Source organism: Crotalus tigris, unplaced genomic scaffold (genome assembly GCF_016545835.1).
Source record: "Crotalus tigris isolate CLP2741 ecotype Arizona unplaced genomic scaffold, ASM1654583v1 scf7180000024372.1857965, whole genome shotgun sequence".
NCBI classification, from domain to species: Eukaryota; Metazoa; Chordata; class Lepidosauria; order Squamata; family Viperidae; genus Crotalus; species Crotalus tigris.
The window spans coordinates 1,106,241-1,133,376 of NW_024100542.1; positions in this window are offsets into that span (position 1 = coordinate 1,106,241).

The window sequence follows — 27,136 nt, forward strand, 5'->3', positions numbered from 1 at the left end:
TATTGGTATACTGCATGCTGGTTACAATGCCGACAATGCCCAAGTTCCTCTGCTCCTTTTAAAGGCGATCCCCGGGCCAAATGGCAACAATTGGCGCGCTTGCACTTCGCGCATGCGCGCGAGTGCTGGCGACAGCCAGTTTGGTCCCGGGCAGCTTGCAACTGCCCAGGACCGTTGCAACATCCCAAGCCTGCCTTCACAGGCTCAGGACACAACACCACCAAAGATGATAAAAAGTACACTCAGATTGATTACATTCCCAATATCTGTTTGACACACATACTTATACATCTCTGACAATTTATTAGGTATTAAATACCAATGATACATCAACCTATAAAGATTGTCCTTCAAGTTACAATTCAGTTTAACAACATTTAAGCTTCTACTGAAGTGAGTCTTTGGGAGCTTTGTTGTGTTAGAGAAATAGTGACAAAATATCCTGGAAGAAAATAATGCAAGACAACTTCCAATTTGTTGCTATGTCCATGGAGGGACGAGGAATTCAATCTGGAGAACGAGCCTTTGCACATGTCACTACATACTAACTGGTCTCCAGTAAATTGGAACTGCAATTTATTATCTAATTGCATGGAGCTTGATTGTAGCTCATTCTTCCTTTGAAACAAGAACTCTTAATCTTTAACTTCCAGCTCCTTCCTTTCCACAGAAACGAAACAATTTAGCAATGCTTCTACCATTCAGTTATTATTGCAACAAAACAGAAACGCACTGTTACAAATGCTTGATATTTGTTAGCGTGTAGAATGCGATAACAACATGGAGGTTGAAAGGACTGAACTTGTAATAGGGAGGCCTGAGACTGGAGTCACAATTTAGGTTCTCTATTTTTTTCTTTGTCAAGGAAAAATAATCTAAGATGAATCTCTAAAAGTATGATAGATCATTTGTTTTGGTAACCTCAAGGCAGACCTGACATAGCTACAAATAGCATCCTAGGGTCTCTACATAGCACCACATATTACTCTCTGCTCCTTTGGGACATTGATTCATGGACTTTAAAAAGCATTTGACTATCAGACTTGATGTTCTAAATGGCTACTGTTATTTTCTCTCCTTGCACTATTTCTGACTGGAGCACTTTTAAGTTTCTTCTACAATTAGCTACAGGATTTTTCACATAAATATGCATCTCTGTGAGTAGACAAGCAAGGTCACCTGCAGCTGTTTGAAACTTGGCTTGTCTTTTCCTTGTCTATTATCCAGCTGCTCTTCCAGCAGCCTTAAAAATGGGCAAGATCAGGAAAAAAAAAACAGATGAATCATCAGTCAAGTTAAGAAAACAGGAGTGTTTTGGGTCAGTCTCTTTTTAAATGGCAGTAATTATAGCTGGTCGTTTATTTATTTATTTATTTATTTTAAAAAAGACTAGTAATACCTCATTTTCTTATATGTAAATCACATTAGAATATAATATACAATATCTAGTACAAAGAAATTTCCAGAGAAAATGAATATTTCCTAACAAATTAAGCTTTTATAATAACAACTGTCTATGTTAAACAGTAAGAGAAAATTAAATAAAAGTGAAGTATCTAAAGCTAATACTGAGTTTGCAATCAAACTAGGAAAATGGTTGGCAGGTAAATTACAAAAAGGAAAAGAAAAGAAAATGATATTGAAAGAACCAGACGGAGATGCTGTATTAATGGATAATGTGGCTATGTGAAAAGCATTTCATCAATCTTATTCCAATTTGTATAAAGGACAAGACATTTCTATGGAGAAAATAGATGAAAACTTAAACAATATTTACTGAGCATTACAGAACATTACAGAGATTATGAGTGGCCCTATAACAATAACAGTTTGTGAAGTTGTTAAAAGATTTTAAAAGATTCCTGGACCAGACAGATTACCAGATTCTTATTATAAATGTTTTGAGGATGAACTTTTACAATCTTTACAAAATAAAATCTATTTTATAGGAGAAAAGATGCCAGACAGCCGGAATGAGGCCCCTATTGCATTAACCCCTAAAGAAGAACAAGTTTTTATTTTAACAAGAAACTATAGGCCACTATCATTATTGAATAATGACTGTTTACAAAGATTTAGGCTGATAGGCTGAAAATAATTTTGTAAGAATTCATATGTTCATATGTTCATATTAGTAAAGTTGGAAGGGACCTTGGAGGTCATCTAGTCCAACCCCCTGCTCGGGCAGGAAACCCTACACCATTTCGGACAAGTGGCTGTCCAGTCTCTTCTTAAAAACTTCCAGTGTTGGAGCATTTACTGCTTCTGGAGGCAGGCTGTTCCACTGATTAATTGTTCTCACTGTCAGGAAGTTTCTCCTTAGTTCTAGGTTGCTTCTCTCATTGATTAGTTTCCACCCATTGCTTCTTGTCCTGCCTTCAGGTGCTTTGGAAAATAGCTTAATTCCCTCTTCTTTATGGCAGCCCCTGAGATATTGGAATACTGCTCTCATGTCCCCCCTTGTCCTTCTCTTCGTTAAACTAGACATACCCAATTCTCGCAACCGTTCCTTATATGTTTTAGCCTCCAGTCCCCTAATCATCTTTGTTGCTCTTCTCTGTACTCTTTCTAGAGTCTCAACATCTTAATTGTGATCTAACAAAGCCTTGTGAGAAATAAAAAAGGAAAAAAAAAGATAGATATGCCCATGATTTCCTTTCTTGTTTATTTTAGTCTTTGAAATATTAACTAGAGGGACAAGGCAAGATGAGAGAATTGTGGGACTAAAGATTTAAAATGTTAAATACAAAGTGTTATAATATGCAAAGAAAAGAGGAGATTCGAGGAGATTACCTGATTTGAATTGTATTTTGCAGGCTCACTGTTTGATTTGGATGAAAGAGTGGGTACTGCTGAGAAATAGATGGAGATGGAAGCAGGTAATCTGAGATTTGAATGACATGGATGTATTTGTGGTAAAGTCAAAGTTAATGTAGATTTTAAAAATCATTAAGGCAGACATGCCATATTGAAAATATGGAATAGATATCAATCTATGCTGTGTCCACAACTTTGTGGGTCTCAGCACTATAAGCATTTTATATGAGAAAATAAGACCCAGCCACAAATGACTAATGAAATAGTAGAATTTTATCAAGGTGAATACAAAATAAAATCAAGAGTACAATTGGTAGCAGAGGGATGTAGTGTTGAATTGTTTTCTTATTTACAGTTGTTTAATGTAGACAAAAGAGTTTATGGTACTGAACATTGTAAGACTGATTTTAAAATAATGTGTACAAATATAAGCATGTAATCTGATTTTATTGAAATCTAAAACAGAAGAAAAGCAAATGAAAGAATGCATGATAGTGGGATAAAATTTGTTTATAGCATACATATAGAACAATGAGAAAATACATGGTTGGAAGGAGTGAAATTTACACTACATTATAATGTTAAAGAGAACTTTTATATCAAGTCTGGCGTACATGTAAAAAAAAAAGCTAAAAAAATTGGATATAAATACATAGATTGACTCAGAGAATTCTAAAATTTAAGGCAATTAAGACCAGAAGTATTCTTCTGGCCACTATGGACAAATGGTTAAAAAAAGTCATGAAACTTTGTGTATATAATAATCCCAGAGTGGTTATTGTACGTACAAAGATGGAATGATTTGGCGATATTGACAATGAAGGAATGGCTGCTGATATGATAGAACTTGCTGAGAAGGCCAAATTGACCTGTTTAGCCAGGAAAAAAGATAATATTCAGGTTTATTGCTGACTGAAAACCCTTTATGGACTTTTTGCATAAACAGAAAAAAATGAATTTATTATTTAATTTTTGATGATTAAATATGATACATTATGTAAAAAGAATGTCTTGGTGTTATTTTAGAGAAAGAAGCACATTATATTTGTAATTATGTGTAAAAAAATGAAATCTACTTCTATTTTGTTTATTTTCGCTTTTATTTTTTTCTTGCACTTTTACCTTTCTCTTTGATTTCTTTCTTTTTCTTTTTGGTCCTTACTTTATATTACTTTATGTTAGTTTGTACATTTGTGTGTGTGTGTGTGTGTGTGTGTGTGTGTGTGTAGTACAAGAACTTTATAACATTAGAAGCTAACCACTAATTTCTCTTGTTTCTTTTTCCTACCAATCTCCTTTTCCTTCTGTGTCATGTTTTTCTTGCGGTTCAAAAGCTGAATGCATGGACATGTGCTAAACAAGTGTCTTTATTGAAAATAATTCTGTGAAAGTGTGCATTTTTAATCTGCTTGCCTTGTTTCATCCATGTGCTTGCTGGACTGTTCATGAAAAACACTTTTATTTATGTATTATTATTTATTAAACAAATTTATATGACTCTCCAAGTCACAAATGTTGTAAGATGGGTAGCTTACAACATTTAAAAATCCACAACATAAAACCCATTAAACCAGGGGTTCTCAACCTTGGCAACTTTAAGACTTGTGGACTTCAACTCCCAGAAGTCCACAAGTCTTAAAGTTGCCAAGATTGAGAACCCCTGAATTAAGCCTTTCCACATACACACACTCACATACACACCACCCCATGGCTGCAGCTACTTGATCAGCTTTGGAATTTGGATATCTTTGGCCAGAGAACAGTAAAAGAATCTTCTTTCACCTATACACACCAGTCAAGTGCAGATTAAGTAATTAGCAGTAAGGTTTAATTAGAAACCAGAAACTGGAAAACCCGGACATCACAACCAGTGCAGCAGATTTGTTGTGAAATGTTTAGCAACATATTGTCTTTTATCCTTAATTTAATGAAATCCCATCTCTTCTCTCAGGAATTCATCTAAAATTTGCCTATTTCCAAACTCCATTTTCAAGTGCACAATAATCTGACAAAAAAAATTATACTGAGACTGAGTAATGAGTCAAGGTCACTTAGCAAGCCTCATGCCTAAGTAGGAATTTGATCCAAAGTCCCCCCATTTCCTGCCTGATTATCTAGACATGACAAGATTTGACATGTCTGAATTAGCTTCCAAACCACTCTAATGTTTCTAATTGTAACCACATGATTTTGAATAATTTTTCAGTTTATGTCAAAGATACTGTTTAATTTGGTTTCCACATCACTACGCTTGTTCCTACTTCAAATCTAATTCCATCACTGTTTCTATGAAGGTGAGAGAAAGGCTGTTTATTTTTTTATTTAAAAAAACCCACACAATTTATTGATAACAGCCTTTTTCAGGCCTAGCTGAGATATTGTTATGCAAGAGAACACAAGAAAATTACTGCCAGCTCTTTGACAGTCACCAGGTTTGTTTCTGTGAATTTAAAACTTGGCTGCCAGTTGCATCTGAAAATTAATTTCACACATTTGAATCAGAACAAGCATAACAGCAGGGCCGTTGTGATCATAACTCCCTTGCAATAAAAATTCAGAAGCAAAGAAACCTATTATTTCAAATGCAGTACAGTAATGCAAAAGGGCAACATTGCATTAAAAATAATAATTTTTGATTCAGCACAATTTTAGGGTAGGCGGCTGGCTATTTTGCTAATATTAATCCCCTTTTGTGGAGATGTGCCAGTCATATTGAAAATATTGTCAAATACCTTACCCTTTGCAAATGAAAGAATACACACACCCTTTTGCAAATCAAAGAATAGACAAGCTCACATCCTTTACTGTCATAACAGATCAGAAGTTGTAAACGCTTCTGAAAAAAATGTGAAAAAGGCAATCAAAATGACTGGGAAAGAAGATGCTTCATAATGGAGCACTTTGGGTTTATATCTAGTTTACACAAAAAAAAAAAAAAGCAGAATATTCAAGATCAGCAGCCTGAGACAACAAATGAGGCTTAGCTTGTGTATGCATCAGCAAAAAGGACTATTTCAGTAAATATGAGAAAAAAAGCTTTCTCAGCAGTGGCCCCATCTTTAGAAAATGATTTATCAGCTGGGGCTCCATCAAGCCTTTTAATCTATATCTAAAGGTTAAATGTACCCAAATGTATATGCTGCCTAGACATTTTTAAGTATTCAGGATGCTGTTTTTAGTTTTATTAAAATAAATGTTTCAGCTTTGATTTTACTAGATTGTAGGCCATTCCAGAAAAGCATAGCTTTAACGGCAGCATACAAATTTTCCAATGAGTTAATGAATACAAATAGTATATAATAATAGTATAGGAATAGTGGTGGCACAGTGATTTCAATGCTATCTCTGCCCACTGCCAAGAGTTTGATCTGTAAACTGCTTAGAAAGGACTGTAAAGGACTATGAAGCTGTATCTAAATGATATTGCTATTGCTACAGGGTCTTAATCGTGTATTTCTTTGCAGAAAGCTGAAGCTACATGATGGTTCTTCATTTATTTTTTATATCATTTTTTTTTGCTATGTTTATGCATTGACTTTCAATACTTCCCCCCCCCCAGTTGTACAAATTGCACATCATTGAAGTTGTTATGACCATTTATTTTTTACTAAATTAAACAGCTGGAGCTATTGCTATTCTTTTCTATAGAATTCTGATTCTGAAAGCAAGCATAAATCTATTTTTTAAAAATAATTAATTTTGGCATTTTTTTTAAAAAAAGCTCAGATTAATTCCTAATGATAGCACTAGAAAGAAAATAGCATAGCTGTTCCTCATTAAACTGATTATGACACAGTCCTAGATATTTAAATCTGAATCCATAAAACCTCCTTGGCCCTTCATAATCATACACGGAGTTCCAATCATAAATTCACACATCCCCATCTGAATCTCAGTGTTCTCCCATAGCTGAGAAAACATGACTGGCTGGGGAATTCTGGGAGTTGAATTCCACACAGCTTAAAGCTGCAAACATTGAAAAACACTGGTTTAAAGTATTACACTCTGGGAGTAATCTTTTCTTTAATAACTTGCCTCAATCTGCTACGTGAAGCAATGTAGGAGACATTGATGTGCATCAGCGACATGGTCTGAAATGGCATGCTCCATGCCAAAATCTTTTGGCTCCAATTTGTTTGGCTGGTTTCCCCTTTATGGTGAGGTCCCCAATTTTTTACCTGCTACTCAGTCTTTTTTTTTTTTTTTTTGACTTTAAGAAAACCAAAGGTCCAGATTCTTCAGCTCCTGCTTTTTTCTTTTTGGTTGATTGATTGACCAACCCATGTCTAGCTTAAATGCATGTACAGATAGTCCTTGATTTATGACATTAATTGAACCTGCCCATCAAGGTCCTAAGTTGTGACAGTCATGAAACATGTCAATAACATGACCAATTTGATTTTAAATCCATTTTTGTTGCAGTCATTAATGCAGCACTTGTAAAGTAGGCTCTGCAGTCATTAAGTGAATGCTACAGTCATTGAGTAAACCAATGGTTCGCTATGGGCATAGCTGTGCTAAAGGCCAAAAGTAAATGCCAGTTTTCAGCAAAACCATTATAAAATGTGGTCATGGGACCTTGGGATGCTTCAAATGACTGTAAATGTGGACCAGCTGCTGGATGATTGAAATTTGGTCACATGAATGCAGGGACTTTGATTCCAGGTTGTAAGTAATCCCCAGGTTGGTCCAATATAATTTTAATGGTTCCTAAGCAACCAGTTGTAAGTCAAGGATTACCTTTATTGAAAGTATAATTGAAAGCACTCCATTTTGTAATATGTACCTTATCTGGCATAAAATTACCTTATCAGTGGCTGCCAAATTTAGGGAAGCCTCACATCCCCTCCTCACATTATATTTTTAGGGTTTATAGCTCCCACTCTGATTCCTAAAACCCCAAATCAGGAAGAATTGGCTAGCACATTTTCCAGTTAATAACAACTATTAAAAGGCACAACCATTCAACAGATACAGCTTGTTTTATCATAAAAGTTATGGGCTTTAATACAATTTGCTGAAAAAGGTACTCAACTCATTCTGGTTTTTGGCTATCATAAACTAACATAGCTCTCCTCTGACAACAATCCCTTTCTCAAATCCCAGCAGTATTTATCTACTGGCTGCTGCACATATCTAGGAAACCAATGGGTGGCAGACAAATGATACATTCCCCTTCCCAACCTTACTTTCATTTCATGATCAATGCATCAAACAGTCAACTGGTCAACCCATAGTTTTAATGGGTAATTTTAAGAAGCTTAACAGAATGATGGCACAATAAAAAAGCAAAAAAATATTGCAGTGCATGGGCTAAGTATAGCATTATCTATTTCAAATGGAAGGTGCTTTTCATGTACTGGATGAGATTGGGTGGGGCCAGAATTTTAGCTGAAGGAAACAACAATCATGGCCCTCAGAATGTTGTGTGTTAGAGTTGTATGGAATGTTACATATTAATTCAGTGTAGATTCATTGCCAGTAAGCAGTAAAGACATGCTGTGGAACAAGTTTTGGAGTGGCACAATTTCCTGCCAGCTCTGGATGATGGTAGCATGGCAATCCAAATGTGTGTTGAAGCGGCTTTAGTCAAACAACCCATTGTTGAGAAATAGACTTAGGTAAAAATTGATTTAGGGCTCCAGTGAAATTGCTTTCTCATGTGTGTATATGACACAGGCATCATTATCCTTTCAGGGATCATAAGACTGAAACAGGATAAACGCTCAGTTAGTAATAAAAAAAAAATAAGGCATAAAAATTGAATTAATTCTTAAAACAGCAGAATATTCTATTGTTAATATAAAGCTGGATATAGCTTTGGGGACTGTAAAAAGAAGCCACATGTGGCCTGCAAAACTGTTTGCCCATCTGTGTGCTATAACAACATTCTAACATAATAATTAAATCACTATCCAATAGCAGCGTTGACTCAGGTTTTTAGTTGACTTACAAAAATGGTATAGGAAGGAGAGAAATGTTGGTATTATGGGTAAAATTGACTAACATGCAATGCAGTTTTATTATTCTTGAGCTACAATCACACAATAGGTATATATGACATATATACAGTGTCATCATCCCTTTCCAAGGTGCCATTACTGAAACCATACTTCTAATGTGAACAAATTTAGATGCACCCCTTACACTATAAAACCAAATCTCAGTTGATCACTTCCAATAACTTTAGATTATAACAGATAGTTTTTCTTTAACCATTTGCTGTTTTGAAAATAATTTCAAATTATAAACTATTATACTGGAAGAAACTCTGGAGTATTTTGGTATCCTTCTTATCAACAGTTTCATTAAATAGTTACAGTATATGTTTATTCAAATATGGTTTGTAAGGGGAAAAAAAGTCCTCTCTCTAACAAATGTACAATTCTAATTGTACCAAGAGATTTACCAGGGTAGATAGTTTAATCAACAGATTAAAAGTCTATTATAACTTTGCATCATAAAAAAGGGATTAATTGCTGCATTATTAAAGCATGTCTTCTTGTTTGATGGTTAATACCTTTTTAGAAATAAATGCAATGCAGTAATTTTTACAAGAAAATTAAAAGCTTCTGGACAGGAAATGTCATGCTCTAGCATTATACAACCCTGAAAGAGGTTTCTGTTTATAGATTTCATTATCAACCAGATTTATGTTCAAAATGTCTAATCTGTCTTTTTATTGAAAACTCTGTATTGACCTTCATTATATGGAGGCAGATTTAAGTTGTTCGCAATGTTACATTTTAATCGGCTTGATTTTAGCTTCTCCAAAAGCAGTCCAAAGGTTTAAAGAGCCCCCATTTAAAACCAAATGAAATATGGACATTTCTTTTCTCTTCTTGCATGGTCACAGAACAATTAGTCATAGATCTAATATTTAGACTTTCTTGAAAGTTGTAAAGAAGGCAACAGGCATATGCCCTCCCAATGTGTGCTGTGTGCAAGAGTTTAAAGTACAAACTCTATGTTTCAAACACATTCATCAGAAATCTCCAACAGCACTTGGAGCAAGGAAGCAATTGAGTCATGTGCAATCAAAGTGGTTGATTCTTCTTACCAAAATGAGACTCAGATCAAAAGGCATTGGATATGGTCACTTTTCCACTATAATCATGATATCCTATGACACCTAGAGATGTGCTGGAAAAAAAGACTTTCATTGAATAAATTACCTGCAGGTATTTCCTCTATTATCCCATTACTTAGCAAGTAGGCCAAACCAAAGAGAATTGGCAAAGTTATCTCTAAAATGTTCCCATTGAAAGAGTATTCTCCAGGGGCCAGAGCAAAATGTTAGAATTTAATATATAAGCATTACAGCTAGAGCCAGTGTGGTAACTATCAATAGACCAGAAGAAGGAAGAAGAATTGAGCATGCCAGCAGAACCAGGGGTTTTAACTTTCCTTATTACTAGGATGCTGCTTTTTCTTTCTTAACTCATAAAACTAAACAGAATATTCTGTCTTGTAAATAAACCAGAAGCTGGTATAGTTGTCCAAGAATGGCATTGTGTTTTGGTATGGACATCAGGTTTAGTAGTTGTTGTAATGTCCAACTCTTTTTCAAAAGTAGTCCCACATAGAGTAGTACATGGCAGCAATATAAATTAGAAGCAACTAAAGCTTGATCTTCCTTCCACTTGAAGAAGTATATTTTGCACACCGGTTGAAACTAAGAAAAGAAAATCCTGACTATAAAGAACTATTGTATATTTTAAGAGCATTTTCAAATTATGGAGCGGATCCTTCAGAGTTCATGTTCCTACTCAATTTCCAGATCACTCTTTCAGATGGAGGCTTAATTTGTTGGTTAACATTTTCACTTGGCACAGTCAGGAACTCATGTGTAAGTATGTTTTTCTGATTTAAATTAAGCTTCAAGCTGCTGGAACAGTTTAATATGAAAAGGCCAGCTATCTGGCAACCAAAACCATTCCAAATTTCTTTTCTTTCTACACTGAAAGTGAATATGATGGACTTGTCTCCCACCAAACTGATTGTTCATTCTACAACACATGCATATTATATGAACTGTCATGCTTTTGTAAAATTAGTCCCCAGTACAAACAGATTATTTGGGGCATGCTATGTGCAATCTGATTTAAAGCATTGACAGAATTTGAACTGGAGTCAGTTCCCAAAATAGGTCTCAATTGCAGAATCAGAGTAATTTGATTTGATATACCGTATCCATTTAATTTGAAAATAATAGAAAGAAAGATATCTGATTAGATTCAGCTATATAGTCTGAATTGTTAATCTCATACGAAAAATCAGTTTGAGGATTGAATATAATTGCTTTCAAATTAAGTCTCCAAATTAAAACTTCAAACAGATCTACAATTTTTCAAACCATTAGTGGTCTGTCATAAATGACTAATGGACTGTGTTTTGTGAATTTCAAGATTTGGGCAGCCATATAATAGGGAGATGGAAAAGCTCAGAGGCCAATAGTATGTAACTAGTATGTTTAAGCAAATGCAAAAACAAAACAAGAAAAACATGAGCAAGGAAATTGTTCAAAAAAGGAATGAGTAATGTATCAGTGTGTTGTGATCCTATACTTGAAGATTGTTTCTGCAATACCAACTATTGCATTACATTTTGAAATGTATTTATTTTCTTCACTAGAGGTCAGAATTGTGCTGATGGATTCACAGCAACCAGGCAACAATATCTTATGTAAATTAATCAATCCTAATATAGGAAGGACAAAGAAATATAGATATTTTAAAAATGGTCTGAAATTTGCAAGGGAATTTAGGAACTAAGAGTCACTTAGTTGAGAAGAGTGGGTAGAAATGTGGTGAATAAATAAAGTAAATAAAAACTATGTATGGTTATGTAAGGTGCTGTGGAGACTACTCTATGACACAGTATCTTTACAAATATGGACAATACAGAAACTACAAAGAAAGTCCACGTTGGATAGAAAAATGTTTCACATCACTGTTCATTAATTATCGTATTTTTAGTATTTAGGGTGCTCATCTGTTTGCAGAATTTGGTTAATCAATCTGCTGGAAACTCTTAAAGATCTTTCTAGAAACATCAAAGGAAGATTTTGGGATCCTCTGATTTTCTAAGGTTTGTTTAGGGAAGCATACATACATATCGAATGAACAAATGTTCCAAAAGTATATATTGAAACATTTAAAAATCTGCTTACTTTATTGGGAGATATTATCACCATTCAGTCTTTCATCCAGCTTCAAGGATGTTGTTGTGGTGATATAATTAGCAGTGATCACCCTGCTAATTAATTCTTGACCATGTTTAAAAGAACCAAAGGAAATGAAGTGTGAAAAGGCATTTTGGGGCTTTCTCACAACTATCATATGGATGGCATTTCTATGCCATTGTATTTCTTGTAAAATTAAAATTAACCCCTCCTTGTTTCAAGGGCTTCTCTGTTTGTTCACTTATGAGGGCAGCTGATATTGTCAAAATAGTGCACTCTTTTAAAAAAGTGAATAACATGAATATTTCCTTACGTTATGCTTAGCACCTGGTGACTTGCACCGTATGCTTTGGAAGCAAATCTGCTGTTATTTTCTTCTTTGGTGTATTTTCAAACTCTCAGGTTGGCTTTCACCTCAAGAAGTGCCTGGTAGATTTTATTTATCTTTAACTAAGTCTGATCCTATAAAGCTTTTTGGACTGAACCAAAATTTTGAGATCTTTGCAGAAAATATTTACCTTCAATGAATAAATTAATGCTAATGTTATTTTCTGTTATCTAGTGACTCACAGGAGACAGTTGATTTATTATTATTATGGTTTGTTGCACAGTCAGCTGACGATGATGATGATATTGACACTGATAATGTATTATGTATTTTGATATGGCAGTTATTGATTTTTTTCTCTTATTTAGTGTATTTAGCATTCTTGTGCAAAGCTTTTAAAATCAAAATCTGGGTTGACAAATAAATCCTAGTAAAACAACCAGCTGGATCATTAAAGGCAAAATATATAATGGTTAAAGCCGTCCTCCATGTGCTGTACTTATAGATTCTGGGCTCATCCAACTGGCATGTCTATAGCTGCCTTTCCCAACCAATTGTTCTCCAGATGAAATTTAAGATGTCAAGTCCTTCCCATTTGAAAAGACCCCTTCCTGAAGAAACTAGAAAAAAATTGACTCCCTCCTTTTTCCCCCAAGTGTATTTTCTCTCTTCTGCTTAGGAGAACACATTCCCAGAATGGAAATATACCCATAAATCAATACGCACAATGGTATATTGGATGACAAATCTGAATATTAAGATTCCAACATATCTACAGGATTTTGAAAGCCAATTTACTGTTAATAATTGTAGTTGCCATATTTACTTAGATAAAAAAAGGAAATAAATGTAATACTTTATAATTATTGGGTGCTTATATTAATTCCTCTCTGGGATTAACAGCAGTGGTGGGAAGAAAATTTGCACCTACATATAATGTGGATGTGATCTGATTTCTTCCCTGAACTGCAAATTGTAGCTTTTCAATGGAGCATATCCAAATCTGGTGCGATTGTGTCCATTCACAATGTCACTGGATACTCTGGTCAAGAGAATGTATAAGTGGGCTTATTGCTGCATTTGGGATTTCCTTGAATTATGAGATCCTTTAAAATATCGAAATATTCCTGAATCCTTAGCTGTTATTTAATTGTGGATTGCTGCTTGGTCCTTCAGGAGTTCTGACTTACGCTTCTTCATCTGTTTTTGGTGTTGTTAATTACATATTTATAAGGTCCAAGTTCCAACAATACTGGGTAGCTCACAAGTAAGCATTAAAAGGAATAAAACAGTATAATAATGAAAAGAACAGCAACAGCAATCTGGACAGAAGCAAAAACATACAATCTAAAGGGACATTCAGTCACTCTTGATAAAGCCCTCAAAAGATGTCTTCAAAGTCTTCCAAAACACAAGCGAATTGGGACCACCCAGGCCCCAAAGTTCAACCTCATTCCACAAGGATAGAGAATGCTACTGAGAAGACAAACTTTGAGGGATCAGACATCGAGAGTCAGATGATGTTGATTTCTTGTCTCGCCTTAGGCATGAAAGTCAATTGGATCACTTTGGAAGTTACTCTTTCTCAGCCCAATCCACCTCACAAGGTTGTTATTGTGTGCAAAATATGAGTATCAAGGACTATTAGGTAAGTTCACTGTCTATTGATTTTTTAAATTATTTATAAGAATAATAAAGGCTGTTGTAAATCAATAAAAATAAAATAAAAATAAATTGTTTACTGAACAATCTGGAACATGACAGGCCTTCTGGATCAAATTGTCCAAGTAGATACTATGGGAAATAAGTACTTCCTCAAGTAACCAGGCTGTATGCCATGTAGGGCTTTCTAGGTAATAGCCAACATCCTGAATCACACCCAGAATCAAATTGGCTGTCAATGCCATTCCTGCCTTCTGGTTAGTTTTGCAGGGCAGTGCCCATGTGGAGCATGTTACAGGAGATTTATTTCCTGTTTGATCCCGACTATTGGTTTTGCCTAATGACTCCATTTTACAAGGTCATAGGAGTTGCATGCTTGCATTCTCCTAATATCTGCAGTGAGAATCCTAAATCTCTGGAAGTTGATATGTGCAAAAATGTCTTTATTTACTCTTTTTTTCTGTGTTTGGATAGTGTACTAATGATTTGCAATTGGGATCCCAGTGAGGCATTATTATGACTGCAGATATACCTCCATTGACATAGACCAAACTAACTCTAACTTCTACTTTTTTTTTTTTTTTTTTGGTTAAGAGGAAAAAAATGATACTAGGCTGCAACTGAGTGATTTTTTGGGACTGAGCCCACTTTTCCAGAAAAAAGCACAAAGACAAGCAAAAGTTCCAGGTACATTCTGCTGAACGGGGTTTTCTTTGTCATTTTGTCACTCATAGCAGCTATGTTGTGAATGGAAAAGTCCCCCCACAGCGATTTTGTGAAAGCCTCCCCCTCTCCCCATTGGCAAGGCTACCAGCCAATATTTTGATTTCTTGTACTAAGCTGTCTCCTCTTATTAGCCACAAGAAATAGAATCCCAGCTGAGCAGAGAGCTGCAGTGAGAAGCACTTTGTGCTTTCTCTCTTTTTTTTTACCTCTTGCATTTTCCCTAGTAGCCTCTCTGTCATTCTTGTTTTAACATTTTATTTTCTTCACCTACTTAAACTGCTGCTTTCTAGTTAAGCTTCTTTTCTTTTTCCTAGCCATTGCTCCTGGCTAAATGTCTTTCTCTCCTTTCTCCCCTGTGCATGAATGTATAGCACATTTTCACAACTTTTTATATCTTTCCTGGCTTTGAATGTTGTGTGGAACATATCTTTCCCTTGCCAGAGGCCTCCTTATTCTGATTTCCTCACTGATTCTAGTATGCCTATCAGGAGTTTTTATTTTTTATAACTCCCCCTCTTTTTATCTTAGCATCTTCAGGGGCTCGATGTTCTTTCCTTCACTTACAGTTCATTCCAACAGAAATCTAGCACCCTTCTTTCTTCTCAACTCTACTGGAACCAACTCAGCTGCAATCAACAAATGTATGTTTCAAAATATCTTATTTTACCTATATTACCATCTCTTTGTGTAATAGTCTATTTTATCATTCTATGCTCAACTTCAGTCAAGGTACTATAGGAAGAAATTTCAGGTTTCAAACTCAGAGACAAGTACAATGAGGTTAAGGCCTGGTAAACATCTGTGCCCCCATGTTCTTTTGCCATCATGTTTTTTTTTTTTTTCTCAAGAACAATCTTCTATCCCATCATGATGCACATTAATAATAAGATGTACAGTATGCATTGCTATTCATTTATATCAGGGGTTCCCAACCAGGGGTGCTCGCACCCCCTGGGGTGCAAGATGATATTCCAGGGGGGACAAAAACTTGGGTTGAGAAGTTTCAAATTTATAGTGTATATGCATAACCAGCTATTACTTTTGTACGGGGTACAAGAATATGTCCAAAGTATTCTAGGGGTGTGGGGTATAAAAAAAAAGGTTGGGAACCACTGATTTATATCCTACCTAACAAAAATATTCAAAGTAAGGAACAATAGAATGCAAGTATAATTTAAAATGCATGCATTGGTAATAAAATGCCATTAAAACAATTCAAAAGAGCTAAGATAAAGAAGTGTGCCTTGGCAGCCTTCCTGAAAGAAAGAATTTGGGATCATAACACAACTCCGAAAAGAATGCATTGATAGGCTATGTCCTCATTATGACCTATAGGATCTTCTAGAATTTTTCAACCATTACTATGCTGATATGCTAGTAATGAAGACAGGAGTTATACCGAGATAGTGATAGATGGCATTATTAGATGCTATATGTTACGAGATGCTATATATTAATATCTCGTATTAATAGAAAATGACTATTGTTTGGAATCTATAGGCAGAGACTTTTTTAAGTGGGACAATGAGCTTAATTGTTCTGCGTGCCATAGATGAAGGGAATCTCATCCAAAGTATATTTTCAGTTTTTTAATTCATTGTGACTTGACTAAAAGACTGCATGAGGGGTGTCCAAACTGAAAACTAATTCATATGGTTCAATGGGATTTGCTTTCCTAAGCTCAGAATTTAGAAATTCCCTACATCCCTATAACCTCTATACTCACATGTAGCTAAACGAAGCAACCACAACCAGAAGAAAAATATAAAAAAATAAAAATAATAAAATCAATGAGACAAACTACACTCAAAGGCAAGGCATGAGTTGACAAAAGTTTCACTTTTGGGGGATGTGAAATTAGATGACCCTATTATCAGTGACTTCTTGTTCCATACAATTAACTGCACTGTTTTTTTGGTCTGCTTCTAAGGTTGCAAAATTATTAAGAATGTGTGGCATAAAAAGACTTGACAAGACTCCCATTCATACTCAAAGACTATTGAAAATTAATAAAAGAAAAGTTCACTTGCTGGAACAATTCTATCCTTCTTACAATGACAACAAACTATATTGTTACAGGAAACTTAAAATAACTTTTCTGCTGAGAGATGATAGTGAGGGAGATGATGCTTGATGAAGTAAGTTGAAAGAACACCAAGGGTAATTATAGCTCAACATACAGAAAATTCAAATTATCTAATGAAGAAAGTTGTTTTTTGTGTTCTGGGTATGCCATGCAACTTGAAATTACTGGTATTTATTTATCCAAATTTAGAGGCTGCCCAATTTATTACTGACTCTGGATAACAACAACAACAGCAATAATAATAACAATAACAACAAGAACAACAATAATAACAACAACAAGAACAACAATAACAACAAGATGTAGTTAAAAAGAGATCCTGTCTGATTGCAGAATAATATACTGTATACAACAAACAGTAGTTTGCAAGGCAACAAACAAAAGTAACATAATGAAAGGTAGCTCACCAACCATCCAAACCCTATCCCTATCTTTATGAATTACAGTTCATAGATACTCTAACTATTTTAGGGTTCTCTGAAGAGGACAATCTAGGAACCATTGAGTGAAGACAGGGGAGAATTTACCTTCTAAGAGCTGTCTGAAAAAATCAGGTGGGATTGCCATGCCAGTTTTCATTTTAAAATTATCCCCTTGGATAATAGGTAAACAAAACAGGAAAACTGTCACGTACAAAAAAACACGTGTAGACTATAACTAGCTTAAGCCTATTTCACAGCAATCTTCTTAGAGTGGCAATCTGTCTTGGGAAAGACCAGATAATGTTTAATAGTCTTTGGGAGAGAGGGAGTCAAACCTTGTCCTTTTGTGAGTATGTAATGATTCCAGACTGATCCCCTGCTTGACTCCTCCTCCCAACCAGGACAGTCCCTCTATGACAGAAAACTGCTTCTAAGAAAAAAAAAATGCATAGGGTGTCTTGGGTAGTTTTTCAAAATTATATGAAATCCTAAAATTGCCAGCAATATGTCTAAAGCTTACCATGAATTTATAAGATGAAAAGAGAAGAAAACTAAATATGTTCCACCAAATGAATCAGTCTGAATGGTCAAGCTAAAGATAATAGAATGGAAAGGAATTTGAACTCCATTACAGCGGCCTCAGGCAGCAAGATGAACAGCACATAAGTTTAATAAATAAATATATCACTAAATAAATTGCTGGGCAGTGGTATTTGCTTTCTTATTGTCCTGCTGGTTTTTAGAAAGGCCATTAAAATATGTTTTCTTTTGGGGAGAGACCACCTTGGGAGTTGGAATGACTATGAGAAGTGTAGCCTTCTTGATATGGAGCTTTTCTTGTTTATAAGTTCTATACCTTCCCTGAGTTATTATAGTTGTAGTTTAATCATATCATGCTGTTTGGTTTGTTTTAATTTCCCTTCCTGTATCTCTAAGATACAATATATTTTGGTTTGGAGCAGCATCTAAGCTTAGTTTAGTAAGTTAAGTAAATAAATAAATCTTGGTCAGTCTGAAAACTTGTTTCAAGTGAAAACAGCTCCTGTAAATATAGATCAAATTTCAACTTAGGTGAATTTCAACTTAGGTGATTCCACTGTGGCAGACACCTGGATTGAGGAGGAAGCCTGAATTACACAATAATCCTTTGACAATCAGTTAGTGATCATTTGTGGAAGATCACAGTGATTCAAACACTGTCCCAGGGCCAAATCAGTTCAAGCACTCTTTCCAATTCTGAAGTCTTTACCCCCTCCCCAAAAAAGGTTCTGGAGAAGAACCCACAAAATAAATAAGCTACAGATTGTGTGTATTTCTCACCTACCCCCTTCCAAACTTATTTTTTATGATCAATCAAGATTAGGTTTCTTACTTTAATGGCTAATCCATAAGCCTTTTTTATTGGTGTTTGTCTTCTGTCTCATGTGTTGTGTGTGTGTGTGTGTGTGTGTGTGTGTGTCAGTCTATTCAGAAATAAATATTGCACATTCAGAGCACAAGGCTGCATGCATTTAATCAGAGGGAACTCTCACTCTGCTCAAGGAGACAATATTACAATATTGGATCTACTTTCTAGTACTATGTCTCACCATTATGTTAATAGGTGAATGTTCAGTGCCAAGATGTTTGAGGAATTTATTTTTGGTCAAATCTTATACAAGTTGACCTTCCCAATTGGATTGTACCAATTTAAACTTCCTAGTAGTTCACAAGGCAACAAACATAATGCAAGTAAGAAATTTTCCAACCAAGAGATGATCATGCTTTATAGGTTCCACAGGTTTGCTCCATTATTTGCCTCCATATTGTCATCCTGATCTACTGTACTATCAGTCTTTTAAAACAGATGCAGAGCTGAATCCTGTTTGGTTCCCCCAGACTTTCCAGTCCAGTGTTCTACCTACTGCTAAAGGCATTCTATGGACATTCTAGCACAAATAGAGTGTTATTGAATGTAGGCTAGTATCTTGCTGCTACACAATAGAAGAAAATGGGAACAGCAGTAGCTTCTTGACTAAACCTGCATGTTTACTGATAGGCAGTTGATGGATAATCTAGACGACAAGATTTCTATGCCCTTCCTGCGGATTAATACAAATTTTTCTTTCCCTTCCCATGTATGCTCATTTGAGCCTTAGAAGCGGTTATGGATTCTCTTGCAATTTTGCCAGAGATGTGGCAAACTTGTGTCAGATATCAGTAAAGACTTGGAAGATTTGAGCTAGCAGTACTGAAGTTCTACAGCAAGCAGCTGCTGGCAGTGCGGTAGAGTGGGAGAAGTCATTTAACAAGCAAGGCAGCTTGCTGTGACTTAAAATCGGCCAAAATATTATATTGAAGTTGATACAACAAACATTCCAAAGTGTGACTAGTGAAGTTCCAACAGCGCGGACAAGTGAAATCTTCAGATTATTCAATTACAAACAAATATGGTGTTATCTTTTCTTCTCATAGAAATATGGTAATTGCAAGCCTTTTTAAGCTATTGTCTTCTAGCAGCAGGATAGTCTTCTTTTAAATTATGAACATTTTTCTAATGAATAAGATGGTAATATTCCTGATCAGAAAGGGCAGGCTAACTCTACACCCGGAGTTAAAATTCACAAGACATTTTATCATCAACTCTTATACCCTGTAGATGCTTAGCTTTAGAGAGATTTGAGAGAGAAAAAATAACAGCACAAAAACTCACAAATCCTGAATGGCAGTTTTGCTTTTGTCTTTTTTATTGTACTTGCCCCTCTCTATTTCAACAAAAAGCAAACATAATAGTAGCACAAGTTCACATGTCATGGCAGTAATAGCAACATTCTAACAACCTTCTTAAACAATCTATAAATAATGCTGGTTCTTTTACTGATGAGCATTGAAGCTACACTTTGAAAAGATCTTCTTTCATAAATGTCTATAGCAATTCTTAATCATCCATGTCATAGTTATCCCAAAGATGTTTTTTCACGAGGCAACTGGACTTTCTTGTTTTTCTTTGAAGATGTTTTGCAGTGCTGAAGAAGCTTCTTGGATGAGAAGTGAAACATCTTCAAAGAAAACTAAGAAAGTCCAGTTGCCTCATGAAAAAGCATCTTTGGGATACCTGCTTTCATAATTAAAATTCAACTTAGATGATCTTGGAGAATGATTAAATTATAATCATTGATTTGATTCATGGCATCTTTCAAAAGCATTATGTTAAAAAAAACCCTCCTCTCTTATATTATTTCAAGCTAAAAAAATATCTGAGAACTAGTTGTTTAGCTGTCATTGCAAGCATTTAGAGAAATGATACTTGGGTCAGAGCTTCTACTTCCTCTAGGGAAGGAAAAATATTGACTCTATAAATCACTTTTCCCAACCTTGTGTCTTCAAGATGAGTGAGCTTACATCTCTCATCATCACTAAATAGCACAGATATAAGACATATAATGTTTTTTTTTTTTAATGAAGCCCAAATATTCAAAAAGTTATTCCAGTTTGGTTTGGGATATGGAATAGAAGCAGACAATCTGTTGTCATTCACCTCCAAAAATAAAATATATAATATTTAATTCAGTACATAGAAAGTCTGTAACAATGTATGTCTGACTGTGATCAGAATGCTAAGATTGGAAGATCTGGGCCATATGAAAAGACCATGTAACATGAATCTTCAGGGTACCAATATAGTAATTTGGAAGTATATCCATTTGGCATGCTGATTTTTTTTTAGACAACTACCTGATGTTCCCCATTAATGTAATTGGTCCCTTAATTTAATTTAATTTAATTTCACTATATCTTTAGTACTGACATCCCTGCAAGAAATGGGCTGAAGGTCTTTGGCCTATTTGAAGTGGTGACGAGCAAGTGGGTTAGGAACTCTCTTAGAAGCCAATTATTTCCATCACTACTCTTAACTCTACCTCCTTCCTGAAATCATATCAAGACATCAAATTGCTGTAGTGCAACCTGGGAGTGCCAAGTAGCTGTTAATGGGAAATACTTAGCTATATGTCCCATATAGGCTCCAGATAGCTGAGTTCTATGTTAAATAACATAGCTTTCTTCTGATATAAAAGAAACTTTGACATTTTGCATTCCACAAAGCTGTGAATTCTTTCAGTAGGTCTTTGGACAAATTGTGTTTATGTTCCTTCATAGTGGGTGAATATATCATATGTATGAACATTTCTTGAAGTTGAGAAAGTATATTGATGGTGTTATAGTCAACTTGGAGTCAATTATGTTGGCATTATAAGCCTAATATGAATAAATAGATCAACTAGAGTTTACATACAAATTTTCTCATCAATAGTATTAAATAAGGAGCATAATTGGGTAATCAAAGTTTCACCCATTTGAAATGATATATATTAAAAAGGGGTGGAATATCTCATCATGCCCACATTTAGACTCTGTTGAACAACCCCACACAATACTCCTGTAGCATAGTGCCTTTGTTTGCTTATTTTGAATATCAGGATACACATTCATAAACATTTTCACACAGTAGAAGCACAAATATAAAATTCATTGTTGTAACTTCCTATAATACTTTTAGTGTAATTAGTGTAATACATATGGAGAGAGAGAGAGGCAGAGAAGGAAGGAAGGAAGGAGAGAGAGAGAGAGAGAGAGAGAGAGAGAGAGAGAGAGAGAGAGAGAGAGAGAGAGAGAGAGAGAGAGAGAGAAGAAAAGATACTATGAGGAATAATTAGAAAAAATGTGGATACTTTTCCACCAAATTTCAGCTTTCTGCTCAGAGATATTCTATAGAAACACAATCCTATTAACTGTCTATAACTCTGATTCTATTATTAGCCATGATATCAAGGAGTGCCTTGCTTGGGCATTATTTATCTGATTTCTTTTTCAGAAGTGACCCAGTAGCTGTTTGTTTGTTTAATTGATTTACTGTGTATGGCTGCCTACCTTGTACATATAACTCTCTGAGTGGCTCAGGACACATTATAAACAATACAAATAACTAAATCAATGAAACATAAAGTTGTAATGATGCTGAGACTAACGCCAAACAAGCAGCAAGACAACAATGCATAAGCCACTTAACCTCCCAACTCCCATACTCTGGAGCACATCCAGCTCTCCTATGCTTTGCAAAAGGCTAGTAGAGTTGTGACTGATCTAATCTCAGGGGCATTGTATTGTTCCATTCCATCTGGGAAAGGCCTGCCTCATTTCATATTTGCTTTCTCTCTTTAAAGCTGTTTCTGTCATAATGATTTTAGAACTTTGTGTACATACATGTGTTTCAAAATTTGGCTCTGCTGACCTAGGAGAAAAGAGAAAAGGGGAAGTGTTTTAAACACACTCAGAGAGAACAAAAAAATAACACGCCTATTCTTCCAGTTCCAAAATGTACAAAGATTTATCCCCACCCCAATCCTGGTATCCAAATAATGTAGTCATGGAAAAGAAAAGGGAAAATGCTTGCCAGAAAGATGCATAATACCACAATGGCTTATAGGAAGTTAAAACAAACATTTCAGGAATATTAAAGGTATAGCTAATTTAGTATTACAGATAATTTTTATATAGTATGGGAAGGAGAAATGTAATGGTTTGGTATTGGGATTAAAGTGCCAGGCTAAATAGGAGATCATGATTTCTAGTCCTGCTTAGCACAAAGCCAGCTGGGTGAATTTTTGTCACTCATTCTCAGTTCTAAGAACACAATGGCAAACCACTTCTGAAAAGCTTGCCAAGAAAACTATGTGGAACTTGCCAACCTAGTTGCTAAGAGTCAAGATTGACTTGAAGGCACCACATTATTATTATAGGAGGGAAAGGCTGAATTGCTTCCTGCTGAAAACACTAATTATAGGCAGAAACAAATATAGAGGTTTCATTTAGTCTGTGGCTGTCTTGATAAACTTCTGCACTTCCAACATTATCGCACCTTGTGATCTCCAACCTGCTGATGCTTTGTATTTGAACATATTTAGCTGATCAATATTAATTTCACCAATAAACAATTAGAATGGGATGTGGTTTTTTTTAGCTTTTAGCTTTTGTTGATTTCTGCATTCTTCTCTTTCTGACTTCTATGGTTGTCACCCAGATGGCACAAATGTTGCACCTCTATTATTATTCCCTTAAATCATATTAGACAGTTATGCTTTGTTTTGGACAGTTTTTACTTCTTGTCACTTCAAAGCATTTCAAAAGAAGAAAGCTGTATTCAAGATCCAATGTTACAACATTCAAGTTTATGTTCTATTCTGTAGAGAATCGGTGTATTTCAGTTATGAGAGCTGATTGTAATCCAGTAATCATTTGCAAATAACTATTGATAACATTTAAAAAATACCAAAATTGCTGTTACAATATTACAACTGTAACTATTGGGTATGTGTAGCTGCTAGGTTTTATTACACTAAGAAAATTGTAAATAAATTATACCAATGAAAACAGCAAAGAACAGACAATAAAGCCTATTTTATTGAAATTTAAAAGAAACCATCACTGCAAATAAAACAATATTTTTCCAAGCCAAAAAAAAAAAAAATTAAAATGTGCAAACACGAACCTGTCATTAAGTATAATAGGAACAAAACTAATTTCTCTCTGCTCTGCCTAGACAGACAGACAGACAGACAAACAATCCATATGAAAGGATACCAGTTTTGAGTAAAAATTCTTCAATTTTTGTAATATGATTTGTTGCATGTAGAACAGAATAGCTGACATATTATGGAGACTAAAAAAAAACTGTGGAAAAAAAATCCTGAATAAAAATCTAAGCAGCTAGAAATAAAAGAAGAAAAATCATTATTACAAGAGGAAATTTTATAGCATCTGCAAATAGCAATATCCAACAATAGAAACCTCACCAGGCCTACAATATATATTAAAGACAAGCCAGATTTGTTTTGATATTAAAATCTTCTGTATTATGGCCAAAATAAAATAATAAAATAAAATGTGTGTATGTGTATCAATTCCTCTATAGCATGCTGGCTCAGGAATTCTGGGAGTTGAAGTCCACGAGTCATAAAAGAGCCAAGGTTGCCTACCCCTGCTCTATAGTCTTTAAATCCTATATGCAGCTATAAAGATACTAGGCTGATGATCAGTGATACCATAGGTTACACACATAGCTATCACGACAGTTCCATTTTTGCGGTTCCTAATTCATAGCCTCTTCATCCTTTGCAAGATGGAATGTAATTTAAAATGACCCACACAATTCAAATTTAAGTAGCCATATTAAGTAACCCATCATTTAGTTCGATATCAGAATCTTAAATTTGGCATGGGTCCAGGTTATGTCTCACCTAACTGGGATTGGCCCATACCACTTGTGCTGGTAGAAGAGGTACAGCTTGCAGTTCCCATCAGCCCAGTTATTCTAGCTGGTGAGGTCCACAAAGAGGACCTTCTCTGCTGTTGCCCTCTGGAACATCTTGATACCCGATGTGAGGTTGGCCCCAACTCTCCTAGCTTTTCATAAGGGCCTAAAGACATGGCTGTGCCAGTCAGCTTGGGACCCCAGTGGGGGAACAGGGCAATTAAAATGGTTGATTGAGTAATAATAGATCTCATCTCTCCTCCCCACACTCCACCACCCCCAGCTTCCCCATGTGTCCTTGGTTTTAATGTCTTTTTATGTGTTAACTGTATATGTAACTGTTACCCTATGGTAAGATGGGTAGGCAATAAATTATATATATATATATTAATAAAATAGATGAAGAGCAAATCTATTCCCTGGCTGCAAAGGAGATGTGATAGTAGTGGTTGACTGTTTGATCCACTTTTTTTTTTAAGAGCAAGACCATTTGGTCTTTATATGCCTTAGTAAAAAATTCTCCTTGAATTGCCCTCCTGCTTTGACTTTGGCAATGCAGTGCTTGGTTAACCAAATGCATTCAAACGTGCACATATTAGGAGACAGCATGCTGAAATGCTTATTTTAGAATGTATAATTTAAATGTCGATGTTCTTTAAAAAAAAGAAGAATTGCATCGACTGATGACGAAATGGGCTAGAATGGGCACATGACTGACACAGACCAGAAATAGACTGATTAGTCCATTGTGGGGGCAGGCGGAGGGAGCAGTAAGACTAATCTTGCTATCATGATTGTCTAGAAGATAACATTTGAATAAGGCTTCTGTGTGCCAATGCTGTAAGTTGAAAGAACTATTCAAATGATTACCTGTATCTGAAGCTGTAGTTTTGTGTTAAATTTATGTTCCTCCAAAATTTTAACCTGTGCATTACCTTTGATTTCAACATACATCCACTGTATTTTGCTCTTGTTTTGTAGTAATCAGACCACAATGGACAAAAATATACAACCTAATGGTATTATAGACTCCAATCCCTGCAAAGAGAAACAGCCTGCATTTCAAATGGATTATATTTCAAGGTAAATAAAGGGCCATTTAGCAACCCTGGTTTGGGTAAATTTTACAATTCATTTCTCTGGGGTTTTGCATTAGAGTAGAATGACGGCTTATCTAGCCTGCTCGCCTTCCATAAAATGGTATTTTACACTGAGCAAGACAAAACAACTTCATCCAGGCAATCACTGGATACTAGAAGTCTTGGCACTGCTACAAGACAGAACGTCAGTTTCAAGGTAAAAGCAACTATTGCTACATTTTTAAAATGCATCTTCATGAAACCAATACAGGTTTGCAACATTCAGCTTTTGCATTGTTCATCTAAAAAAGTAACAATCTGGAAGAGATACCAAGGACACCTTAATTCATTTTCAATATGAGTATGGAAATTTAATTGATTGTATATACATACACAGTCTTTTATCGTGCTAGCAGGTTTTTGTCAATTCTGTCAACCCAAGATCTGGTTGTTAACACAGTAATGATTTGAATTACTCTGAGTTCACAAGGATCCCACGCAGGATCCCGTCAGCTTTTTCCCAATTTATTTTAAACAAGCCTATATACTCAATTATTCATTTAGCAGTGGGGATTTAAGAGTTGGTTGACTCTGGGATGTAATTTATCAGGTGATCTAACTAGTCTAAAGCAGACAGGTGTTCTCTTACTATTTGCTTGCTTATTTTAATTTGCATTCCTAGTCTGTCTTTTACAGTTCTGTTTTTGATAGGTTGGGCTACACTTTCTTTTTGCATGAAGACATATGCAAAGAATGAATTAAGCAGCTCTGCTTTCTCTCTATTGCCCTAGTTCCTTGCCATCTTCTCCCATTAATGGACCAACTGTTTCCTTGTCTTTTTTCTTATTTTTTTATATGTTGAAAGAAACTTTTTTATTATTATTTTTGACATTTGTTACAAGACTTGCTTCATTCTTAGCCTTAGCTTTCCTGACTTCATCTTTGCAGGTTCAGGCTATTTGCTGGTATTCCGCCTTAGTTATGCACACCTCTTCCCATTTTTTTGTACTTATCCTTTTTATCTTTCAGTTTATGAGAGAGATCTTTGTGCAACCATGCTGGTGGAAAGACCTCTGGTAAAAGCATTACAAATTATCCAAAGAAGTTCCATCTTAAATAACTCAAAGTTTTAAATGAGGCAGAGACATTCCTCTAATAGTTTCTACTATTTGTTTTGTTTAATCTAGACTATTTTCAGAATGCCTTTTTGAAATCTAGATTGCTCTTGCTTTTTTGATCTTGTCCAGATCAAAATTATTCTTGTACTTCCTTCCTCTGGATCTGTCTGAATACTGTCTGATCTCCACCTCTTGGCTTCTTAAGTCAGAATCCTGCCCCTGCCCAAATCTACTGGGCTATCTATTGCACATCAACCCCTTTATTCATAGGAGTGTATGTGAGCTGAAACTATCCTAAGATGCCCATTTCCCTTAGATGTGTTGGGAGTAGATTGTTAATTGGTCATGGTGCTGCAATATGCTTTCAATCTTTTATATTCATTCATCCTGTTTAGTAGATTGATAGCTGGTCATGGTGCTGCAATC